Source organism: Bos taurus, chromosome 21 (genome assembly GCF_002263795.3).
Source record: "Bos taurus isolate L1 Dominette 01449 registration number 42190680 breed Hereford chromosome 21, ARS-UCD2.0, whole genome shotgun sequence".
NCBI lineage: Eukaryota > Metazoa > Chordata > Mammalia > Artiodactyla > Bovidae > Bos > Bos taurus.
In genome coordinates, this window is record NC_037348.1 from 25804330 (window position 1) to 25811091 (window position 6762).

Here is a 6762-nt window from a genome sequence, read left to right on the forward strand (position 1 = left end):
GGACATGAGTCTGAGTGAACTCTGGGAGTTGGTGATGGACAGGGAGGCCTGGCGTGCTGCGATTCATGGGGTCGCAAAGAGTCGGACACGACTGAGCGACTGATCTGATCTGATAGCTTATATGTCCAACCCTGTACCATTATAATACAAAATATTCCTTATTTTCAACTTCATTTAGATTATTTATGAAAACAGACCATATTTTAAGTCATAAGGAAAATATAAATTAATCCCAAAAATGGAAACAGCATTCTGACCAGAATACATAATGGTTATGACAAGGAATCTCATGGTGGTTTTGATTTGCATTCCCTAATAATTAATGTCAGTTGAGCATCTTTTTATGTGCTTATTGGCAATTTGTATGTTATTTAGAGAAATGTCTATTCCAGATCCTTTGCCATTTTAACTGTTTTTTTTTTTTTTTGAAGTTTTGTTATTGAGTTGTAAGAGATCTGAGTACCAGTCCCTTTTCAGATATTTAACTTTCAAATGTTTTCTTCCATCTCATGGGTTGTCTTTTAACTTTTTTTCTTTCTTTCTTTTAACTTTCTTCATAGTACCCTCTGAAACACAAAACTTTTTTCATTTTGGTAAAGTCCAAGGATCTATTTTTCTTTTATCACATTTGCTTTTGGTTTCATATCTAAGAAACCATTTCCTAATCCAAGAACTGAAGGTTTACTCCTGTGTTTTTTCCTAAAAGTTTTATCATTTTAGCTCTTATATTTAGGTCTTTGATTTCTTTCAAGTTAATTTTTGTACATGCTTTGAGGAAGCTGTCCAACTCCATTCTTTTGCATGTAGATATACAGATGTTCCAGCATTGTTTGTTGAAAAGACTACATATTCTTTCTCTTATTTGTTTTAGTACCCGTGGCAAATGTCAATTGACCATAAATGTGAGGGTTTTTTTTTCCTGGATCCTCAATTATATTCCATTGATTTGTATGCTTATCCCTATATTAATATCACACTGTTGATTATCGTAGCTTTGTAGTAAGTTCTAAAGTTGAAAAGCGTGAGCTCTTCAGTGATTTTAGGGGGGGCTATTTTAGGTTTCTTGCATTTTTGTATTTCTATGTGAATTTTAACAAGAATTGTACATTTTACGTCTCATTTTGCTTCATTTAGTTTCAATGATGGGATTTTGATCTCTGGACACTGATCACAGTTCTCTCCACTGAGCAGGAGACATTGCACTGTTTGCCCTTGTGATGCCAGGAGACATCTTAAAAACCTATAAACTGCACTAATAGCTGTGTTGTTTAATCATTAAGTCTTGTCAGACTCTGCGATTCCAAGGACTGTAGTCCACCAAGCTCCTCTGTCCATGGGATTCTCCAAAGAATGCTGTAATGGGTTGCCATTTCCTTCTCTGGGGGATCTTCCCAGACCCAGGAATTGAACCCATGTATCTTGCATTGGCATGTGGATTCTTTACCACTGAGCCACCCGGGAAGCCCACCCTAATAGGCAATGAGCCAAATCACAGTCTGTCTTTCCCTGTTTCACCCTGTGAACCCACAGGACACAGCTTCGAAGGGGCAGGAGGCCTGAAAGTGGTGAAAAAATACTGTCTCTTGATCCCCATTTCAAATATTCTCTGATTATTGCAATTAATGTTCTCAGGCCAGATGTGGACATTAAGTCATCCCTTTCATTACATTTTATCAGTTTGAGTTTGCTACTCATCACACACATGCGTGCACGCACACACACACACAGTCATGCGCACACACACACACACACACACACACACACAACTTTCCAATTTACCCTGCAGAGACTTTTCACTCCTAGGTAAGCTCAATTATGCATGGAAAGTGATTTTTCCTTCATCTGACAATAGTTTTCAAGAGAGGCCTGGCAAAAGCTGAAAGCTCAGCTGTGGGGCTTCTTTGGAAAGAAAAATTGGCTTCTGATTGTACAGAAGTGATAATGAACAAGGAATACATATTATATTGGCCAGATTTGCATATACAAATTAGACGGGCTTCTCCTAACTTCTCTTTCTCCAGCAAAAATATGGTGGGGGACGCCTTAGTCTGATTAAATGTAAATATTCACGTAGGCCTCAGCCACTTTTTGATGAGTCAGGAGCCAGCATACTGAACTGTATCAGGCAGAAAATTATTCTCATACTTATGTCCTAAATGTGGATGAACTTTGCATTTAAATAAATTTATTTTTCTTCTTAATGAACTTAAAATGGAGACTGAGGCTATAACAGGTCGCATAGTTGAAATCCAGGTTTGATATATACTAAATTCATTCTCTGTAAATTCATCCTTCAGGGATCTGACCTATACTTTGAATATTCTGTACATAGTAATCAGATAAACTTGGTAACACACTGCTAGCCTGGCTGCCTCTCTTCTCTACAGGTTCACTTGCAGTGCTGGAGAGCAGAGACCAACAGGGGAAAAGTAAGTGAAATAAGGTGATTTACACAGATGGTGCTTAAATGGTATTTATATCTATAATAGTGGTTATTATGATCATCAGAGTAGGAATCAAGAGCCCTTTATTCTACTCTAGGGCTAAATTTTATCTATTTTAGTTTTCTGATACCTTGAGGATCTTTGGCCAGATGCAGTAGAAATTAACCCTTTCTTGGGACTTACCTGGTGGTCCAACGGTTAAGACTCTGAGCTCCCAATGCAGAGGGCCTGGGTTCCATCCCTGGTCAGGAAACTAGATCCCATATGCTTCAACTAAGAGCCTGCATGCTGCAACTGAGGATCCTACATGCCACAACTAAGAGCCAGCAAAGCCAGATGAAAAGAAACTAACCCTTGCTTTCGTGGTGCCCAACAGGCAGAATAGGATTTCTAGCCCACGAGAAAGGAATGACTGCAGCTCTTTTCATTTCTGAGTTGAAGGCAACAGGCCTCTAATTTGGAATTAGCCTTCAGAGCCTGACTCCAAGTTCTTAAATTCTCCATCTCTTCAACCCCTGCCCCCTCCTACCCCCACGAATACCATCTACCTCCACCATCACCAATAGAAAAACTGAACCTACACATGGAGAACCCGAGCCTTGGAAATACAACCCATCAATGACATTCCCTGGTAGCTCAGCGGTTAAAGCATCTGCCTGCAATGCAGGAGACCCAGGTTTGATCCCTGGGTTGGGAAGATCCCCTGGAGAAGGAAGTGGCAACCAACTCCAGTGTTCTTGCCTGGAGAATCCCATGGATGGAGGAGCCTGGTGGGCTATAGTTCACGGGGTTGCAAAGAGTTGGACACGACTGAGCGACTTCACTTTCACTTTCATGACAGATATACAGAATCTCACAAGGAGAAAGCTGAGGAGGCACTGTCTTCATGTAGCAAGATAGAAATTCTGGCTTAAGACATGGGGTAGTCCATCAACACATGAATGGATAGAGAAGATGTGGTACATATATACAGTGGAATATTACTCAGTCATTAAAAGGAATGAAATAATGCCATTTGTGGCAACGTGGATGGACCTAGAGATGATCATACTAAGCGAAGGAAGCCAAACAGGGAAAGACAAATATCATATGATATTGCTTGTATGAATGATTTAAAAAGCTAGTACAAATGAACATATTTACAAAACAGAAACAGACTCACAGAAAACAAACTTACGGTTACTAAAAGGGAAAGGTAAGGCAGAGGGATAAGTTATGAGTTTGAGATGAACATGTACACACTGCTATATATAAAATAGGTAATCCACAATGACCTTATTATTGTAGTCTGTAATAACCTAAATGGGGAAAGAATCTGAAAAAGAATAGATATATGTATATATATATCTATTACATACATATACATATATTATCTATATATGTATATATAGATAACTGGATCACTTTGCTGTTCACCTCAAACTAACACAACATAATAAATCAGCTATACTCCAATATAAAATTTTAAAAAATTTAATTAAAAAAATTTTTAATTGTGCTAAATTTGTGCTAAATTTGAAAAAAAATATGGTAAGATGATGACTGAAAGTGAAAGTCACTCAGTTGCATCTGACTCCTTGCAACCCCATGGACTATAGCCTGCCAGGCTACTCTGTCCCTGGAATTCTCCAAGCAAGAATACCAGAGTGGATTGCCATGCTCTTCTCCACGGGATCTTCCTGACTCAGGAATCGAACATGGGTCTCCTGCACTGCGGACAGATTCTTTACCATCTGAGCCATCAGAGAAGCTGAGATGATGAGTGAATGGTGCTAAATGGCCTTGGTTTGGAATCAGAGAAAAATGTGCCAATGGACTACCAGGTCGGGTTCCCCAGGCCACTTTAGACATGGCCTGACTCTGTGTGGTTGCTGAGCAATGGAGGAAAAACTAAGCTCTTGCTGTGACCAACCGAGGCTGCCATGAGTGTAATCCACTAGACTCAACAAGGCCACATTAAACCAGTGCAGGTGAGGGTGTCTTGCACAGATGTCACCTATGCAGAAAAACAGGAGGAGTCTAGTCCTGTCTCCTTGGGCCCTAGGACTCTACCACCATGACATCATCTTCTATGCAAATGACCAGTGCACATCAGCTCATATTTAGTTTCCTCCTATTCTAGACCTTGAAATGAGGCTGATGACCAGCTAGACACTGGTCCCACCCTCCCAGGGGCACCAGCACTCTTGCTGGGTGTAGGACTGGACATCAGCCCCCAGGATGAGAAGCACTTTGACTGGCCTCAGGACCCCTGCCTGCCCACACTCCACCAGAGCCACTCAGGCATGAAGGTGAGGCTGCTGCTCCAAGAATCAGCAGTGGGGGGCGTAGTCACGTGGTGGCGACAGGGACACACCAGGCACACACGATACTGGCATGTTGTAGAGTGTGGCCCAGTCAGGGGCCGCCCTGTAGGAGCAGATTCCCCCAGGGAGCTGTGTGCTGTTGGCTCTGACTCCCTCCCCACACTGGGCCCTGTGGGCTGCTGCTGGGTAAGTGGGAGCTTCTCTTCTCCGCTTCTGGCTTTTCACAGTGATTTCCATTGAACTAACACTCATATTCTGTGTAATCAGCTAAATACTAAATATTCAAATTCAGCAGAGAATGGAGCAGGCATCCGAAAAGATTTTTTTTAATGTGAAAATGTTTATCCTTTTTAAAAAGTCATTCCATATATACATATGCAGTGCGAATAAATGTTAACAGTCTGCTTATTTTGGTAATCCATGTACCAAAATATAGATGTTTAACATCTCAACCCCACTCATGATTTCGACTGACTTTCATAAGCCAATTGCCTATTACTGTATATACAGAAAAGACAAATATATCAATCCTTTATTGAACAACTGTGCTAAGCTTTGCATACTTCATTTAAACTGTGCTAGGTTTTACATAAATTATCTTTTTTAATCCTTTCAACAATCCTTAGAAAAGCATTATTATCTCCATTTTACAGATGAGAAAACTGAAACTCAGAGAGTGCAGCAAGATAAACTCAGATCTTTTTTTGACTGAAAAAAGACACAATTTACAACAAAAATACCAGATCTTATGCATCTGATTGAAGTTTTCTTCTTTCAAATAGTCTGTCAAGAGACTGCAAAATAGTCTTCCTTAGAAATAGCTTTGTGAACCTCAAGCATGAGCTTTGGAATATTCTCATCAAAGTCAAGGCTTTGTCCTGGAAGGATGAAGGTAATTTTCAACGGTCTTTCAAAGCAAAGGCTGGTTGGGCACGCCAGGGGAGGGTACAGGTGGTCCATGCCTCCACAGGCATGGCCTAGCTTCATCCTTCCATATGGGTCTTTTCTGCTTCCTGACTTCAAAGTGAGCATGTGATCCAAACCTGGCCACTCTGGCCTGGCTAGCTCATCCTCCTGTTCATCATGGTTGGTCCAGAAGTGGGCATATGGACAAGTCAAATCAGACACCTTCTTTAAGATTTAGTGAATCAAATTCTAAATGACACATGTACCCCAGTGTTCATTGCAGTACTATTTACAAAAGCCAGGACAAGGAAGCAACTTAGGTGTCCAGTGACAGGTGAATGGATAAAGAAAATGTGGTATATATATACAATGGAATATTACTCAGCCATAAAAAAGAACACATTTGAGTCTGTTCTGATGAGGCAGATTAACTTAGAGCCTGTTATACAGAGTGAAGTAAGTCTGAAAGAGAAAAACAAGCATCATACATTGATACGTTATATATGGAATCTAGAAAAATGGTACTGATGAAACTATTTGCAGGGAAAGAACAGAGACTCAGACATAGAGAACGGACTTGTGGACACAGTAGGCGAGGGATGGGGGCGATGAATGGGGAAAGTAGCAGCAGCATGTATACACTATCAGGCGTAAGATGGATGGCTGCTGAGAAGCTGCAGTGCAGCACAGGGAGCCCAGTCTGGCACTCTGTGATGACCTGGAGGGATGGGATTGGGGGAGAAGAGGCATAGGAGGGAGGGGATATGTGTGTAGTTGTGCAGTGAAAGCCAACACAACATTGCAAAAAAAATTTTTTTTAAGATTTCATGGATCAATATTGAAGAAAAAGTCTTCTTTTTCTGGCTGCTGTGACTAATTCTAGCAAACTTGATGGTTTTAAACAATATGAATTTAGAGGCGGTCCTAAGATAGTGGAGGAATAGGACGGGGAAACCACCTTCTCCCCCACAAATTTATCAAAGGAACATTTGAACACTGAGTAAATTCCACAAAACAACTTCTGAATGCCGGCAGAGGACATCAGGCACCCAGAAAAAGCAGCCCGTTGTCTTTGAAAGGAGGCAGGGAAAAAATATAAAAGATAA

General features: G+C 40.8%; 1 non-coding gene across 1 annotated transcript; it reads left to right on the top strand.

Moving 5' to 3' along the window:
• Window positions 1-3069: 3069 nt before the first annotated feature.
• On the top strand, window positions 3070-3141 carry TRNAC-GCA (transfer RNA cysteine (anticodon GCA)). Its single transcript has one exon. It is a non-coding gene; the product is annotated as a tRNA-Cys (tRNA).
• Window positions 3142-6762: the final 3621 nt, after the last annotated feature.